Source organism: Callorhinus ursinus, unplaced genomic scaffold, assembly GCF_003265705.2.
Source record: "Callorhinus ursinus isolate GAN/ISIS: 27379988/994484 unplaced genomic scaffold, GSC_fseal_2.0 scaffold3, whole genome shotgun sequence".
Classification (NCBI taxonomy): Eukaryota; Metazoa; Chordata; class Mammalia; order Carnivora; family Otariidae; genus Callorhinus; species Callorhinus ursinus.
This window is the reverse complement of record NW_027397065.1, coordinates 9,228,456-9,248,805: the sequence shown is the minus strand read 5'-3', so window position 1 is coordinate 9,248,805 and position 20,350 is coordinate 9,228,456.

Sequence of the window (20,350 nt, the reverse complement as noted above, 5' to 3'; positions counted from 1 at the left end):
TACCCTATTATCTAGTAATCACACTACTGGGTATTTACCCCCCCATAATACAAAAACATGAATTCAAAGGGATACTAGCACCCCAATGTTTATAAGCAGCATTATTTACAATAGCCAAATTATGGAAGCAGCCCAAGTGTCCGTTGATAGATGAATGGATAAAGAAGAGGTGGTACACACACACACACACACACACACACACACACACACAATGGAATATTACTCAGCCATCCAAAAGAATGATATCTTGCCATTTGCAATAACCTGGATGGACCTAGAGAGTATAGGGCTACATGAAATAAGTCAGTCAGAGAAAGCCAAATACCATATGATTTTACTCAAATGTGGAATTTAAGAAAGAAAAAACAAAAAAAGAGACAAGCCAAAAACAGATTCTTAACTAGAGAGAACAAACAGAGGAGGTGGGTGGGGGATGGATGAAATAGCTGAAGGGGATTAAAGAGTACACTTATCGTGATGAGCACTGAGTAATACAGAGAACGGCTGAATCACTATATTATACACCTGAAACCAATATAGCACTGTATGTTAACTGTACTGGAATTAAAATTAAAAACTTAATAAAAAATGAAGTGGCCATCACGTAAGTTTGTCAAGATACTTCTATAAAACTGAACAAAAATAGTAACTTAAAACTTAGACATTTAAATGGAGAGAGTAGTACTCTAGTGTCTGGGACTCTTAAGGCGTGCACATATCGGGGTACCTGGGTAGGTCAGTTGGTTAAGCATCTGCCTTCAGCTCAGGTCCTGATGATACCAGGGTCCTGGGATGGAGCCCCGCATCAGGCTCTCTGCTCAGCAGGGAGTCTGCTTCTCCCTCTCCCTCTGCTGCTCCCCCTGCTTGTGCTCTCTCTCTCTCTCTCTCTCTCTTTCTCTCAAATAAATAAATAAAATCTTTTCTAAAAAAGGCATGCACGTATTGTACAATTACCTAGGTCACACTTATTATGCCATTTCTTGGAGGACATATAATTTAGGATTATAAAAAAAAACAGACCTTTGGTTTCCACATAACATCATTTTACTGTTCAGACTTCAGGGAGTTTGTTTTCTTGTGAAATGGAAAATAAAATGAAAGATGGAATTTATAAAAATAATACTGAAAATAGAACAGCAAAATTGCCTATAAAATGGTAAGTGGAAGATACTTAAAGAATCCAAAAAAATCAATACATCTTTGCCTTGTTTGGCATCATCACATGCATTTAAAGGGGCAACAGGGTAAAAAAGAAAATATTATCCAGTTTATCTCCGCCTCCTCTTCCCAACACCCACTAGCATCCCACACCAGTCTTCACCTGTTCAATCAAGTTTTCCTCACCTTCCTCCACCTTCTGAGGAGAGAATGTCTCAGCCAAACAATTTTCTGAAGATGTCAAAGGTGGAAAGGGACAACTGATAAAGAAAAGAGATAAAGTCTACCCACAGGTGAAGTTGTTATAATAATAAAAGCATGAGAGAGGAAGAAGGTGAGGACAGAAGAGAGAAGAAAACATTTTTTCACATATGAGGTGGAAGTGATTGGGTGGGACTTGGAAAATAAGGGGGTTTCAGCCAATGAAGAGTATGAGAACTTCAGGACTGGAGAAAAGATATATAAGAACTACTGCAGGGTGTTTTGAATTGGGTCTACTTTAAAGTTTTCTGAAAGACGTAAGTTAAGGTTAGAATTTCTTTTTTTAATTACTTCTAGTCACATGTGCTTGTTTCTCTGAATGTGATCCCTGGCAGAATCTGGAACAATTAAACCTGGGGCTTATTAGTAAAGGTAAATTTATATTGATGGAATTCCTACAATGAGGCAAATGTTCAAATGGAACGTTAACATTTGAATGTTAAGTCACTGAGAAATGGAATCATTACTTGAGAAGAGAATTCCATAAATGTGGATAATAGAACAGTTTCCTTGCCACCCCCTCCCCACCCATGGCTGCATTGACTTAACCTTGGCACTCATGGGGAAGCGCCATCTAGGAACAAGTACAAGGGTGTTCTCTTATAGAGCAGCTCTGAGAGCAATCAGAAGCCACCTCAGTATTCCCAGGACTGGACACATGAAATGCAACCAGTACACCTTTGATTCCATATAACACTGCTTGGTTCTTTATGGCATTCTGATGGATTCCTACTGCTTACCAGATAAAACTTTGTTAATCTAAATCACTAGCCAGTGTAATGCAAATCGAGTCCTTGACCTGTGGGTCAGAGGAGGATATTAATTACATTTAACCTCTGATAGCTGTCAAGAGCTTTCTGTACTTATTTAAACCTCAAATCTGCTGATGAGATGAAATGCTTAAATTTATAATGCATAATGAGTACATTTTAACTGGACACCTTAATATTGCAATTTTTTTTTTTTTTTTTAGTAAGGTTGCACTTGGCCCTGTATTGTAGGCTAGAATCTTAACGTACGGTGGTTAATATATTGAATGGGAAATCATTATCATCCAGGACTAGGAACATAAAGAAATAAATAAGAAATAGTGATAGGGTAGAAATGGCAATACTACAGTGTCTTCTAAATATATAATTTTTCCTACATAAGTAACAGAATCACTTATTAAGGACAAAACTATTATCTTGGTCCATGGACGTGTTCAGATAGATAATTATCTGTTAGCTTCCTAAAGTAAAATCCTATTCCAAGTGATGTTATAATCACAGTGAGCAGTGTCAAAAGTTGTATCTGATGCTTCTCTGTAGAAATGGCGAGCACATATTTGCTAATTCAACTTGTGTTTTGCATGTTTAGGTGGTTTCAAAAAATAAAATCCACATCCAGAACACTCTTTCCCAGGGCTTTTATGAGCTTAGTGCATGCACACTCTTGCATTTAGTTCAAGATGTTGTTTTCAATTATTTGCCCCCAAATGAATTTTTCTCTAACATACTTCACACCTCCAAAACCACCACCTTTCCTAAGTAGAAAATTGTTAAAGAAATGTAAGCCATCTTCACACTTCAGCACTATTCTGAATTATATTTATTTCATAAACTTGTAAGTTTGGATTTTTCACCATACAGGATATGACTGGTGGATTCTTTTTTTCTCCCTTTTTTTAGGTGTGGGAAGAGGGAGGGGCATTTATTTACTTTTATTACTTTTTTGTTATTATTTTGTTACTTTTGTTTAGTAAAAGGCTTATTATTTTCCCCAAATATAAGACTCTGAGTTATAGGTATCAAAACGACCAGGAAAACTAATACTTTCATTTAGAGAAAATTGTTAATCATCTCTTGTTATGTTCAATATATTTTTCACCAAACTTATGCTATAAACATGATTCTAAACTTTCAAAAAATACTTTACTCATATTTTATATGTATTTAACATTTACTTATAACTGAGATCAGTTTATATTATGATTATATATGGTATCTCCTATCAATCTCCAGCTTCCTCAGTTTTTTTCTCACATTGCATTTCTGTAATGCTCAGGACCTTGTGCCCACAAAAGCAAAGATTCAACCCAATGTTCCCTTGACTTCTCCCCCTCCCTGGTTTCTGCCTCAGGACTCAATGAATTAATAATCATTTATGTGACCTTCAAAAAAAAGGAAAAGTTATCTTAATCCAGAGGTTCTCAACAGGGGCAGAATTTGCCAAAATTACCTGAGGAGATTTTTATTTTAACTTCATATATCTGTCTCCTTCTGCCCTATCCCCAACCTGAAATTTCTAATAAAACTGCTATCTGTAAAAAATATTATTTTCCTTTACAGAAATTGCATCCTCACATGATTTTAATGTTGTAACCAACAGACATCACCTCTGAAGTGTTTAACCAAAGAAGACATTTATTGATAGTATATTGGTTGCTCAAGGAATTATTGGACAGTCTAATTAGTAGATTCAGAACTGGGCAAACCTAAAAAAGCTAGCCAAGATCCAGGACAGTAGTCAAAATCATATCCCAGATCCCAACCTATGAGAATACTGCTGGCCACTGAATATCAGATGCTGCCCCTTGCACTCCACTGTGACCAGCTCTGAGCACTCTGCAGGAGCACAGCCCTGCTTCCTTTGTTGCTCATGTAATGTGAATGCTCTTGACCCTATGCCATCTACCATGAAAATGGATTCTCACCCTTGCTCTTTGGTTTACTAGTTCCTAATTCAGCATCTGGGGTGATATATCAAACTGGCCCAGACAAACCAGAAGAGGTTTGCTGGGGAAACTGAGTATCTGGCATTTTCCTCGTTCATGGGGGATTTTCAAAATATAGTTCAGATGATGGGCACACTCTAGGCTTTGAACAAAGAAGTATGAGTATTTGACATTGAGTCCCTGCTAATATAATGCAACTTTGAAATCCTTCTCTTTATTGGTAAACTATGTACTTTTAAATAAACCTAATTGTTAATTTGAGTTTACTAGAATTTTTTTTAACCTAAAAACTGATATTCTAAAGCATTGGTTCATGATACACAAATGGATATAAGCTTCATTAAAACAAAGAAGAGAAAACAAACCCAGTAATACCGAATGAGAAAAACGTATATCATTCCAGAATAGTGAGCATCTTTATTTTGCATTTGTTCTACCAATCTATATACACTATAAATCTTAATTTGTCCTTTATTTTTCATATAACAAAAATGGTGTTGGCCTAACAATGAGGAGGCCTGGACTCAGTCAGCTATGCAACTAATGCACTGTGCTCCCTTGGGTGGTCATTTATTCTGTATGTCACTGTCCTATTTTATAAAACAGGTACATTAATGCAGGGTCAAAATACCTCTCAGAATTCTTAAGAGAAACTAATAATAGCCTTCTCTTGGCTGGCTCCCCTCCCTTTAGAGTCCCCTCACCACAGCGGTCGTCCAGTGGTACTCTACTAGATCGACCCCTACTAGAAACTCATTCTCTTATCAATCTGATTTGTTTATCACTCGCCAAAAACATCTTGTTGATTTAATTGTTTACTGTTTGCCTTTCTACCATGAGAATATAAGTTTCCAGGGACAGGAGTAAAGTCTAACTGACCAATGTATCACCAGCATCTAGAACTGAGCCCAGCACACAGCAGACACTTAAATATCTGTCAACAAATAGATGAATGAGATAAAAGACATGAAAGCACTTTGGGGAAGTTAAAATATCTATTAAAATTAAAATATGTATAAAAATATCTATCTTTCAAGAATTACAACAAAAATAGTCGTTTTCATCTAAATCAGTTACATCTGTTGTCAATTCTGCTATCAACAAAATTAAAGATTTTAACAAATAATATGGTTTCTCTTCTGTTTCTGGCACCAGAAATGCATTTTTACATACATATAAAGAATTACACATAAAAAATTTTATGTGTCTCTTTCAAAATATTTTCCCTCCCTCCAAGGAGAAACTTTCTGTTATATGGACAAGTTCCCTATGATGAATAATACAAGATCAGAGGAGGACAGTGGACACCTCCTTCTCTTTCCTTGGTGCTACGGTTCACCTAATACACTCTCACTCTTTCTTCTTTACAACGATATACCATTGCCACTGGCCTTCTAAATGCTCCTTTAATTTCTTCCTCCTGCTGCACTACATGATTTTTATGAGGATGAACAAAGAATTACTAGTCCATTTCGATCAGCAGTAAATCTCCCTTTTGCCCTTGTTGCTTCTTAACTGTACTTTTAGTCTTATTTTCTGAAAATGATTAATTCAAGTGGAAAGGTAGTATATTGCCACATCCTTGGATTTTACCTCTTCTTTCTGACTAACTGCTGCATGGGTGCAACTCATATGCATTGAACTTGGCCAAGGTTTTTACACTTTCCTTGTAGCGTTAGGCCAAACCAAGAGTACAGAGTCCACAAAACAGTCAGGACACATGGTATCTCTCCAAATTCTGATATTACCTTTCTTTATTAACTTTCATAAATTATTTTCCTCTTTGACCAGTTTCATTGCCTGTGGAATGAGAATGGAAGTTAAGAAAAGTCTGTATTTTCCTATGAAATTCACACTGTAAAGTTTGATAAGTAATGTAGCCTGGAAAATTTCCTTAAGACTCAGATTATCTACATTCAAAGTGGAGATTAAAATAATTTATGGTATTCCTCAGACAGAAAAACAAAACTCAAGAATTGTTTCCTCATTTTAATATATGGAAAATAGGTATTTGTAAGAGAGCTTAAGTAAGAAACAGTTTGGTCAACTGAGGTTAAAAAAGCAATGTGATATACTGATAGCTAAAGTACCAATCTAAGAATTAAATATTTCAGGTGTCATTTCTACTATTATCAAATTATTGCTTTATGGCCTGACAATAATAACTTAAAGTTTTGGGGTCTCATTTTCCTATCTGTAATTTGAGAAGCCTTCTGGATTTAAAAGCCCTGTAGTCTGTAGTCACTAGTAGAATCTCCAATCAGATAGGTCATCACTTTCATACAAGAAGTGGGTCTAAGGCCTTGTCTAAGGGATTAACATGTGGAAATCACAGCAACTGATCTATCTATAAATGTCTGGTTCCAAAAGAAAAGGAAAAAACTATTTGTAAGGCATTCACAAAATACAGATGACATCACATAGATGAGGGCATTCTACTGTTTCTTTGTGTTAAAGTAAGCAACTGAAACTCAGCTACCCAGAGAGGTAATAAAGGTGGATGCAGAAATATGCAGAATGCAAACTGCACTCCTGATATAGTAATGTTTACAACATGGGGAGAGGTAGGTCTTTTGTTTTTCTTTGCTGTATTGATGGAGTACACAAGGCTAGTTGTAGAACAAAATTCTGAAGAACATACCTTTTTTATGCTCCTTACTTTTTTTAAATATGACCATGTTTAATTCCCTGAATCCTCTACTCTCAAGAAGATAACTCTTATTTGTCCCAAACAATGACAACACAGTAGTGGCTGCCTATAGGCCAACTGCTTCAGATATCATCAATGTTCTTGTCTAATACTTAAGACAACTCTTCTAATGGATTAATTAATTAGAATCAAGGAGGTTTGGGGTGAGAAAAATGCTTCTCAAAACATCCTGTTAGGGTGAATGATGCTATAACGGAGGGAAGGCAGACCAGGATGTATCTTTAAAAAGTGGTGAGAATTGGTTGTTGCCCTTGCCTGTGGCATTTCTGTTCTTGGAGCACTCTTCTTAAGAAAGTAGTAGGAAGGGGGGCGCCTGGGTGGCTCAGTTGGTTAAGCGACTGCCTTCGGCTCAGGTCATGATCCTGGAGTCCCAGGATCGAGTCCCACATCGGGCTCCCTGCTCAGCAGGGAGTCTGCTTCTCCCTCTGACCCTCCCCCGTCTCATGCTCTCTCTCTCTATCTCATTCTCTCTCTCAAATAAATAAATAAAATCTTAAAAAAAAAAAAGTAGTAGGAAGGGAAAAATGAAGGGGGGGAAATCGGAGGGGGAGACCAACCATGAGAGACTATGGACTCTGAGAAACAAACTGAGGGTTCTAGAGGGGAGGGGCATGGGGGGATGGGTTAGCCTGGTGATGGGTATTAAAGAGGGCACATACCGAATGGAGCACTGGGTGTTATACGCAAACAATGAATCATGGAACACTACATCAAAAACTGATGATGTAATGTATGGTGATTAACATAACATAATAAAATTAAATTTAAAAAAATGTAAAAAAAGAAAGAAAGAAAGTAGCCAGGCATTCCCAGTTTTTTCTCGTGTATTTTCCTAAGAAAAAGTACCTTTAATTCAGCCTGGCTTATACTGTATTCTCATAAATATGCTACCCTTCACTCTATCTAGCTAGTGATGATTTACAACTTTTTGTAGCTCTCAGGCCGAAGTTAGCTGGAAAGTTTCTCACGATATTTGCTCCCACGTTCTGAATTTTTTAGTCTATTATAGAGCTAGTTCAGCACTGTTTTCAAATAGAGAAATCTTTCTTTTGTTGCTTCAAAGACAGGGACAAAACTAATGTAATTGTAGGATTATAGAACTATTAACAGACAGTAATAGTAATAAGCAAACTAGTAGTTACCAACATGGAAATATGTTAAAGTTAGAACAAGAAAAGTAACAAGAAAAGTATCACTAATAGTGGAAATGGCTAAAGACAAACCTTGCACAATGGAAGATGTAGTAGAGAGGTTTGTTTTGTTTTTTGTTTTTGTTTTTGTTTTTTTGCAACTACAGCTGCTTGGATTTTTTCCTTGTGTGGCCCAAGCATTAGTGGGCTCAGAGTAAGCCCATCTTTCCTAGATTATAGAAGTTCTCTGAGTAGTTCAAGTTTACTGCTATAGATCATGTTGTGTAAACTATAAGAATCAGAGATGAAGGGGTGTCTGGGTGGCTCAGCTGTTAAGTGTCTGCCTTCGGCCAGGGTCCTAGGATGGAGCCCCACATCTGGCCCCCTGCTCAGCAGGAAGCCTGCTTCTCCCTCTCCCACTTCCCCTACTTGTGTTCCCTCTTTCAGTCTCTCTCTCCCTGTCAAATAATAAATAAACAAAAATCTTAAAAAAAAAAAAAAGAATCATAGATGGAGTAAAATGAGAAGCTAAATAAAGCAATGATATTCTAGGTTCTGGGATGTCTCTTTCACAATTCCTGCTGTGCAGAGGATTTGGGAATCAAACAAATTAACTTATGTAGTATTTCTTTCTGTTCATATCTCTGGTTGCTTAAAATAAAATCAAATGATGATCCCTGATGTGTTTCTAGTACACAAAAGTTTGGACCATGGTTTACACAAAAAGAACTGCAGATGCATGCGTATCTGGTACTTAGATGTATTAAGCTTTCACAACACAGAACAAAGTGCCATAAAGAATGGGCCATAGAGCAAAACCGGACAAAAGCCTTAACCCAGTATGCTGGGAGAAAAATCTCTTGGTAGCAGTAGTGATTAGCGTTTGGACTTCTGGAGGAGAGCTGTAAAATGGAAACAGGTGAGAACATCTCAACTTAGGAGAAGAGAATTTTTAAAAATCCATTGGCAGGGTTACAGAACCAAGAAGCAGAGTATATTTTAGAGATAAGATACAGTAAGCATTTCTAAATCAGTTTCTAGTGAGGCTTTATTAAAAAAGAAAAACAAAAAAATAATATAGTATATAGTATGTAGTATAAAGGGGATAGATAATATTTATTTTTCTCTTTCTGGATGGTGAAGGTAACTATTAACATTGAAATTTTAATTCTACCTGAAGGCTTTTATTTCTTTTTCATTGAGTAAAGTAAAATAAAATTCTCATTAAAACAGAAGCAAAAAGAAAGAAAAACTGTACAGAAAGAAGGGTAAGAAAAATGTCTTCCTCTTCATTAAAGCTTGTCCTTGCTGATAAAATCCTAACAGCTATATTCCATTTAGTGGAGTACAAGGAGGGGGAAGAGTCTTTCCAATCCATATAAACTAGAAGGAGAAGTCTAACAAACAAAATATTGACTATCCTTTCAAATAGCTCAATTGGGAAATAATGATTACTGTCAGACATAATATCACAAGGTCAGTAACCTTTCATCCCACAGTGCAATATTTTACTGTGTTTGCCCCAGAAATCAGTTACAATAGACTCTACCATTTGTCATGTACATCATTTGGATTTTCTGAATGTAGGAATAGTTGACCTTAACCATTCTACAACTACTAGAAGTTGAAGGTCATGCCATATGTCATTGAAAAGAGAATTTTCTCTGAATTGGCAATAAGCTCTTGACTTTGACCTGTGACATTAATGCCATGAAGTAAAATGTTTTCCATCTTTGTGATTTACATAGAAAGCACATGTACTTTATTCTACTAGACTGTTCTTTTACATCTGTACCAGAATCTTGTGCATTTAAAATGAAGTATTCAAGCAGAGAGATTTACTTGCTGCTAAAATTAACTTGCTTCCAGAGAATACAGTTCTAGAGCAATTTCTCTTATTTTCTCTATTGCATGTCTGATAGCTAGAGAAACAAATAAAGGTAGATATAAATAATGAATAATTTCAGAAGCCATAAACATGATGTAGTTGAGAACTGAAAATTCTGCTTTTTAAAAAGTCTATAAATACTTAAGACCCACCCTTCAAAATCTCTTTATCTATCAATTGTTATCTTTTCTCCCCATGTGACTTGTTGAAATGAAAAAGAGGAAGGATTCTAGTTAAATACTTCACTGCATTTAATATATTTAACATCTCATATAATATTGTCACAGTTTGCAACCTAGATTTTATCTGACAATTGCTCTGTATCAAAAATGCAATTTACTCATATCACCAATCAATCAATCAATCTAAGGTTATATTTTGTTTAGTCACAAACCCATCTTTAGACCTTTCATTTCATTTCATTTCCTATCATACCTCATAGATGTGATATGTGTGTTTCTGAGTGGAAAAGATAATAGAGTATTTCTAAAAGCTGAGCACTTAGAGTAACTAAGGCACCATAAAGACCTTCTATTTCATCGATTTAGATTTAAAAGTCTCCGAGGGAGCAATGTGAGCAGAAAGGCAAGACGAGAATCCATTCTTCCTTAGACGCATATATGAATACCTTAAATACTTCTATTTTACAAACAGTGATCTGATTTGTGTATCACAAGTACCTATTGCAACATATCTTGAGAGAGACATACAGAGAGAGAGAGAGAGATCCATACCTATATATTTCATATATTTAATGATGACAGTGACTTTATTCATTCACTCATTTTTCATTTATTCTCTCCTCTCCAACATGATTATGATCTCCTTGTGGGCAAGAAACATACTATACTCATCTTTGTGTGTTAATGCCTAGCATGTATTGGGCATTAGGTAAATGCCTGCTGGATACTGGTATGGAAGGAAAAATAAAATTTTATATGCGTAGTATCCATTAATTATGTAGTGCTTCCTAAAATTTTAGTTTTCCCAAAATTTCCTCCTTCCACTTGCAAGGACCTTACTATATTTCAGTATGCCATGTTTAGTTTGAAGTTTGGCTCCCACACTTACTATGAAATTAATTATGAAAATTTAGGCAAGATACCTAACCATTTGTGTCTCATTTTCCTACACGTAAAATGGATATAATAATTGTACCTACTCCACAGGGTTATTAGGAGAATTATTTGGGTTAATATAAGTGACTCAAAGAGTGCCCGGTACATAGTAAGGGCTATGTAAGGATTTGCTGTGATGGTTATTAATATCTCCTAGTCTTCCTATCTAAAAATAAGAACAATAATACCACTACTTCATAGATCTATTAGCAATAAATCAGACAATAAATATAAAGCAACTAGCATAATTTTCTGGTAAATTCGGTGTGGAGTATAAGAGAAAGTTGAGTCAAGAATGATTCTAATGCTTTTCTCCTAAACAAACAAAGGGAAGGAATTGCCATACACTGAGATTGGGAAACTTGAAGGAGCACTTCTGGTGGGAGCAATTCAAAAGGTCAGGATTAAGAATTTTAGATTGTAGACCCTATTAAATATTTTAATGTATATTTTAAGGAAGCAACCTGATATACAACAGAAAAGAAAGACTACAAATCAATAAATCCAAAATGAAAAAACTAATCCACAGGGCCTATATTGGGTTAATTGAACCAATTGTATTTATCAGTGGTTTCTAATTTATTAGATATTTGGGACCCTTTTAGAAGCTGATGATAGATTCATGTACACATACACACAAAATGTGCAAACATTTAATTTTTATGCTTGGAAATTCGATTTTATCCACATGAGCCATAAAAACATTGTTGACAAAATTATAATCCTCTCATTCTAATTTTTCATGCAAAATAACACTCACTTGCTGAAAAACAACTTTAGCAAATTGCACAGATAAAATCAAATATAAACTTTATTTCTGCATAAAAGTTAATTTCAGTAGATAGCTGCTATTGTTTGGCTTATGTGAAAAGCTGACAACATGTATGGTACACTCAATTTATTTAGATATTAAATGATTTAAGATTTTATGTTTTGATGGTAGCAAGGTTTTAAAACCAAAGTTTATGTAAATATACCTTAACACATGACATTAGAATACTGTCAAGAGGTAGTTTCTTTTTCAAAGAATCTGAGTTGACTATTCACAAGTATCCTTGCCCTCAAACCCATGAGGTCATCAGGTAAAGGCTCTATCAACCTTCATAAAAATGTATTACAGCACTGAAACATTGACATAATTAACTATTTCATACCTCCTCTTCCAAAATGGTGAGCCGGCCAAAATATTTCTAATTTTAACATCACTAATCATGATAAATGTAAGAACTTGACTCAATCTATTTTTCCCATTACTAAAGTCAAACCTATTGTCCAAAATACCTACACAATGAATAAATGTGTTACTATAAAACTGTTCTGAGTAAGTTATAACAGTGAACAACAGAAAAGGAAATTGGGAGCACAAGACATCTATACTAGCATAAGAAGAACAAAATACATCGGAATAAATTTAATAAAAGAGGTACAAAACTTGTACTCTGAAAACTACAAAACATTGTTGAGGGGAATTAAAGAAGACCTAAATAAATGGGAAGACATCTCATGTACCCAAATCAAAAGAGTTATCATTAAGATGGGAGTACTTCCCAAAGGGATGTACACATTTAAAGCAATTCATATCAAAATCCCAGTTAGCTTTTCTACAGAATTGGCAAACTAATGTTGAAATTCAAGAGGAAATGCCAGGGACTCAGCATATCCAAAATAATCAACACAGTTTTAAAATTATTGCTTAATGAAGTTGACTTTTAAATCAGAAGAAAAGAGTTACAAATTAAGTACATCTTTACCAACTTTTGTATTTATCTATCTACTTACCATTACTGGTGTCCTTTATTTTTTGTGTGTACATTCAGGTAAGTGCCTAGTTTCCTTTTATGTCAGCTTAAAGGACTTCCTTAGTATTTCCTTCAGGACAGGTCTTCTAATGACAAATATTCTTACTTTTGTTTATCTGAAAAATGTCTTAATTTCTCCTTCATTTCCTGAAAAACTGTTTTACTGGATATAGAATTCCTTGTTGATGGTCCTTTTCTTTTAACAATTTAAATACAATTTAAAGTTGTTCTATTGCCTTCTGGCCTCCATGGTATCTGATTAAAAACACAAATGTTAACCTTATTGGTATCTTCAAGTGAGGAATCATTTCTCTCTTGCTGCTTTCAAGATCCTTTCCTTGTCTTTAGTTTCAACAGTTTATGATGTGCTTAGTTGTGAATCTCTGTGTTTATCCTACTTGGAGCTCTTTGAATTTCTTGTATTTATTGAATAAAGCTTTTAATTGAATTTGGGCAATTGTTAGTTCTTATCTCTTCAAATATTCTTTCTGTTCCTTTCACTCTCTCCTTTGTTTCTGGAACTTCCATTATGTACATGTTAGTATTCCTGATGGTGTCCTACATGCCTCCGAATTTCTGGTCATTTTCCTTCATTATTTTTTTCTTTCTGTTTTAAACTGGATAATCTCAGTTGACCTATCTTTAAATTCACTGATTCTTTCCTCTTCCAACTCAAATCATATTAGACATTATACTTTTCAACGTTCCAACTTCAGAATTTCTATTCAGTTCTCTTTTATGATTTCTATCCACTTACAGATATTCTCTATTGATATATCATTCTCATATTTTCCTTTAACTTTTTAGACATTGTTTATTTCCTTTAATATAATTATAATAAGTGATTTGACATCCTTCTAAAATCCAGTATCTGGGTTTACTCAGGAATACTCTCTAATGACTACTTTTTGTTTTCCTATACATGGATCATACCTGTCAATTTCTTTGCATGTCTTTTTTTTTTTTGAAAACTAGACATTTTAGAAAATATACTGTAACAACTCTGAATATTAGATCCCTACCTCCCAGGGGTTTAGTGGCTACTCTGGACTAATTCTGCAAATTCTGTATACTTTGCCATTTGTGGTCTCTGCTTTATTAGCTCGGTGGCTAGCTAATTATTGGACAGAGATTTATGTAAATCTTTCAAACCAATACATCTTCCAACATTTGCCAAGGATTTCTTTCTGTTTTGGAAGCATACTTTCAATCTGCTGGCAGGAAAATTGACTCTACCTTAGCCTTCAATTCCTGCTGTGATAGATCCTCCAGATCAACCAGAGATGAGAAATCAACACTTTCTCAGGCTTTTCCTGGACTTATGTACAGTCCTATATATAGTACTGACCTTCTAGATTCCCAAGGATATGGACAAAGCTCTTTATGGACATCTCATTCTCCCACATTCTTCCTAGGTTTTTTTTTTTTTTTGACCAGTTGTTAACCCCAACTGGTATAGCTGCCTCAATAGCTATGATATTTTATTTTATATATATTTTATATATATAAAACAGTGACATTTGTTTTATATATAAATATATATAATATAAATATATAGAAATATATATATAAAACAAATGCCTAGGTTATAGTGTTGTACACACAGGAAACTCTGAGTCAGATCAAATAAGCACAAGCCCTGAGGATAAAGTTTGCATGGAAATGGTAGACAGGTCAGATAGTGAAACTTCTCTGGAGATAGGATTTTGGGAGAGCTCCAGATCCTTTCTTTCCTTTTTCACAGACACGTAGTTGTGAAACAGTTTTCAAAGCTACCGTAGAGCCAGAGAAATGGACATGAAATGGGGTATCCATAAAAATTTTGTTCTTTCTGTAATTCATCTGGTTGTTTCAGTATCTTTGTTTTATTTTAATAAACACTTCTCAAAATGTTACAAACACTTAGCTAACTCACAGCTTTCTAAAAAGGTTGATTTTAACAATTTTTTCAGTGTTTTCCTTGCTTTTGTGGAGGAGGTTTTAGATGTCTTTATCTGACCATTCCAGAAGAGGTTTTCATTCCATTCTGTGGGCAAACTATCAGTATGGCTTATTCAAATATCATACAGATTATAAAAGATGTTCACCTAAGTCATTAGCAACTTGAAATCCAACCATTTCATTTTTATGTTCTCTCAATTTTAGCATTAATTCCCTTACTTATTTTACTAGCATTTTTACTTTCACCTTTTGTAATTTTTTTTTCTTTAAGATTTGTTTTTTGTTTGAGAGGGGTAGGAGCAGAGAGAGAGGGAGAGAGAAAATGGCAAGCAGACTCATCACTGAGTGCAGAGCCCAGTGCCGTGCAAAATCTCAGGACCCTGAGATCACAAACTAAGCCAAAATCAAGAATCAGATCCTTATCTACTGAGCCACCCAGGCACCCCACAACTTTTGTAATTTTTTAAAAAATGGTCTTAACCCTTTGGGAAACATGGATGGAGAAATAATAATAGACAATGATAAAACACAAAATATAAAGAAATTATAAAATTCAAATGTTAAAATATGATAAAATTGTTTTCAAATTTTTTTTAATTTCTTACAAAGGCCTTATCAGCTGAATAGTCCAGTGTCTAATACATTTAACAATTATTTTCATAGGCTAATATATAGAGAAAGCAACTATAAACCTACAGGCTATGGGAGAAGAAGGTTAAATATTTTTAAAATATTCAAAGGGTTAAACTGAACTGCAGACAATAATTCACATTTGGGAATTTTTTTTAAATGCCACCATTATAATTTTATAATTGTTTATGTTATGTTAAAATTTTTAAAATAGGTGTTAGATGCTTACATTTTTATTTTCATTGCTTTCTTCATTTAAATTATTTATATTATCATCATGGAGGGATTCATTTCTTCTTTTTTGGAAATATTTAAATGCAAATCAAGAGAATTATTTATATTATACATTCATTTTTTCCACAAAGGATAGTTTTTAAAGTTTAAAGAATAGTTATTAAATTTTCTAGAAATAAAAATGTTTATCTTCTTTAATCACATTACTATTTTATCAACAGATCATTAAACTATTTTTATTTTAAAATATAAACACCCTTTTCCCCCCAAATTTTATTATCCACTATAAAATGGCAAATAGTTTCCAGAAAAAACTAGTAACAAAGCAAGGGGGGAGTTGATTTAATAATTACATTTGAGGTTATGAAAATAAGATAATATAAATGTACCACACTAATCCAAGATGTTAATAACAGGGGAAACTAAGCTAAGAATGCATAGTGTAAGATTATATGGGAACTCTATACTTGCCACTCAATTTTTCTGTAAATGTAAAACAGCTCAAAAAATAGTCTATTAATTTTTAAATGTACTAATAGATATTTCTGACATATCTATTACAAAAACAAAACATCTATAGCAAGGAAATAATAAATAGTTGACACCTTCAAACACTGGCAAGTTTTTCTGCAGGAAAATAAAACTTGTACCCTAAATAGACTATTTTCCAATCTCTAAGAAAATGCTATTTTACAGAAATGCACTTCCTGAAATGTTTTTTAGATTTCCAATTAAAAACGAGTCTTTTAAATATACTCCTACTGCTGCCTCATACAGACAAAATTCCTAAATAAAACCTTAGCACACTGGTAGTTTATCCTAGCAATGAAAATATAGTTTCAACATTAGGAAATCTAATGCAATATAAGACATTGTCAGATCAAAAAAAGAAAACCATGATCATCTGATAATTATAATCTGATAATTACACAAATTCAAAACAACACAGGATGCTTGCTACCACTACCACTACACAATATTGTTCTCATTGTTCCAGCCAATGCAATAAAATAATAAAAATAAAACATATCAACATTTAAAAGGCATAAATCTAAACCATTATTTAAAACATACCAACAGAATGTTCAAAAAGTAAAGTTAAAAAATTAAAATTTATAAGATAAATGATTTACACGCACATGCACACACACAGACTTTGGTGAAACAGCAATACCAACGGCAACTGGAAATGTGACTAGACCTCATTATTCATTCTAATGAACAAAATATGGCAAATGTGATGGGCTATCATTCCTGAGATTAGATTGTAAAAGTTGTTTCTATTTTGCTCCCTCACTCTCAACATGGCTGGCTCTAGGGAAGTTAGCAGTTGTGTTATAAACGGACTCACAGAGAGACCCATGTGGCAAGAAACTAAGGGCAGGCTTTGCCCAACAGCAAAGAGAAAATGAGGTCCTCAGTCCAACAGTCCATGAGGAACTGAGTCCTGACACCAGCCTGGAAGCAGATCGGACCCTAGTCTAGCCTTGAGATGATTAGAGCCACAGCTAACACCTTGACAGCAGGTTTTTAAAACACCTGAAGGCAGAGACATCCAGAAAAGCCATGCCAGAACTCCTGACCCACAGAAATGCTGAGATAATATTCTTCTTAATTTTATAAAGTTACTAGTGTAGTTGTTTTAAGCTGCTAAATTTGGGAGTAATTTGCTATATAGCAATAGATAACTAATATAGATTGCAACACAAATATAACAATACTGTTGATGGAATTTTAAAAGCTAATATTGAATTACCTCTAGAAAATGTTGAAGAATTATCATGATAACTGATAAGAAGTGCAGTGGGGAGAGATTTTTTTCCTATCATATATTCTAAAAGTACAACCATTAAAACGGGGTATCTCTTGATTTAGGAATAGACAAGAATGGAATGAAAATAAAGTTGAAAAAGAAAGGCTACCTATGTGGGGATAAAGGAAACATTTGAAATCAGTAGAAATGATAGATAATTCAAACAATATCTGCAGGACAAATGAGTTTCCTCTTAGACAAAAAAAAAAAAAACTAAAAAAGCCAACATCATTATCTATACCAAAGTAATTCAAGGTAGATTAACTCAAGGTAGATTAAGGTGCTAAAAGATTTAAAAAGAAAACCATCTATTTTTTTAGGTAGTGAAGTTCTTTCTAAATAAGATCAAAAGCTAAGACATAATGGAAAAAATTGACATATTTAATGGCCTAGAAATTTAAACCTCCTTTGTGATTAAAGATACCATTAACAAACTTAAAATAGAAGAGCCAAATCGAGAGAAATGTTTGGAAAATATGTAGTAAGAAAGGGTAATATATATAAACTAAAAATATATTCCATGAAAGAATAAGGAAAAGAACTCCAGAAAATATTTTTAAAAAGCAATTCAAATACAGATCCCCCTTGACTTAACGATGGGGTTACCTCCAGATAAACCCATCCTAAATTGAAAATATCCTAAGTTGAAAATGCATTTAATTCACCTATTCTACCTAACATCAGAGCTCAGGCTCGCATACCTTAAATAGACTTGTTGTAAAGGTTAAAATGGCATGGCTTAAGGTATTTACAAGGCACCCCATTAATGGTATCTTATTTTTATTAGTAATAGTATGTTGGGAGTAAGCACAGGGTCAAATGTAATTGTATATAGAAAACACTTTGTTAAAAGTTAGACATTATAAATAAAATGTGTTAATGTGTTTATGATTGAGAAAAAAAGGAGAGAGATGTATGTGGATGTCAAATCCTTAAAGTGTGGACTGTGGTTTCATGCTGTGTTAAGTTGGCTATGTCGGAAGTGCATTTCCTAGAATGTAGGTTTTGGGCTAGAGTTGGCCGCAAGAAAAATCTGAGTGAGGTTTGGAAGGCAGGAGTGAAACAGTAGTCCTGCTTACTCTCTAAAGGTCAGTGTAGCTGGATCTGCTTCTTTGGTTGAATCCTGACTGATACAGCTCCTCCCTTTTACATCTAGTGTGTTTCTCACTGTGGACAGGACAGGGAGCTGATTCTCAGAACACTTATATTAGCCTACAGTTGGGCAAAATCATCTAGCATGAAGCCTATTTTATAATAAAGTGTTACGTATTTCATGTAATTTATTGACTACTATACTGAAAATGAGTAACAGAATGGCTGTATGGGTACAGGGTGATTGTGAGTGTGTGGGTTGTTTACCCTCCTGCTCGTGTGGCTGACTGGGAGCTGCAGCTTGTTGCCACCACCCAGCATCATGGGACAGTACCATAGCATTGCACTGCCTATCAGGAGCCTGGGAAAAGATCAAATTTCAAAATGTAAAGTGACTGTGTATTGCTCTTACACCATCATAAAGTTGAAAAATTCTAAGTTGAACTATCCTAAGTTCAGAGACCATCTGTACATATTTACATGTATATGCATTACGTGTAGATTGTGTGTGTATTTGTGTCTGCAGTCAACCCTTGTTATACACAATTCCCTATTTGAGAATTCTCCTGCTTCCTGAAATTTATTTGGAACCTCAAAATCAAAGCTAAGTAGGCTTTCACAGTCATTAGCGGACATACACAGAGCTGTGAAAAATTGAAGTCCCCCTATATGCATGTGCCCAGCTGAGGTCAAACAAGGCCATGTTTGGCCTTCCTGTCTGCACTCTCAAACAGCAACGACCAGCGGATGGAGACAGTAGCAGGCAGTGAGGTGGAATCCAAGAAGCTCTGGCTCTGGGGTCAGTTGACCAGGGTTTGAATACCAACTTTGGCACCTCAGGGCGGCCTGAGGCAATCACTTTACACTTTTGAACCTCATGTTCTCTTATGTAAAATTAAAAAGAAAAAAAAAGAATCTACCAAAATGAGTTGTTTCTTTGAATTTAAGGTTAGGATTATAATCTATGTGAGATTATATATGTATCTGTGTGCATGTGTGTGTCTATTTTCACTAAGAGCAATGGTTGAGTATTCGCTAATCAACTGTGTGTGCACGTGTTGTATACACAATAAACATGTAAAAATATTCAACCTCATGAGTAATGACAGAAATGCACGCTAAAATAATACAAACTTTTGCTAGTAGACTAACAAAAAATAAAGGTCAATACTATAAAGTTTTGATAAGGATGGGAAAGAAGTAGTACTCATAACTGCTGGGGGAGGGATACAAACTAACACAAACTTCTTAGAGATAATTTGGTAATATCTAGGAAACCAATCAATTCACAGACATAAAGATATCTTTATGCAAATAAAAATTAAGATCATCCAAATGTCTATCAGTAGGAAAATGGTTTAAAATACTTAGTCCCATCCACACTCAAAAATAGTCTGAAAAGGTATGGAAAATAAAATACAAATATACCAAGTACTGATGTACATCCTAAGTGAAAATTTTTTTAAATTTTATATGGGCTATATATGTACATACATATATGTAATGTGTACTTCTTTTATATACATGTGCACACACATACATCAACATATAAATATAGATAAAGAGATGTTTATATAAATATATAGGAAAAGACCTGGAAGGATGTCCTCCAAACTGTTTCTAGTAATTCCTACAGGATAGTGGAATCTTACTGCAGGAGGGTGGGGATGATGCCAAGGTTTTATTGTTATTTCTGTTGTTGTTTTTCACTTAATACTATTATTCTTGGATTCTTTTATTTCTTTCAAAAGAACATGCATTCTTGTATTATTTTTATAATTTAAATTGTATTTGTCACTTACCATTCAAAAATTTTGCCTACTTAAACATGTCCCAATTTTTAGTTTTACTTATAATTCT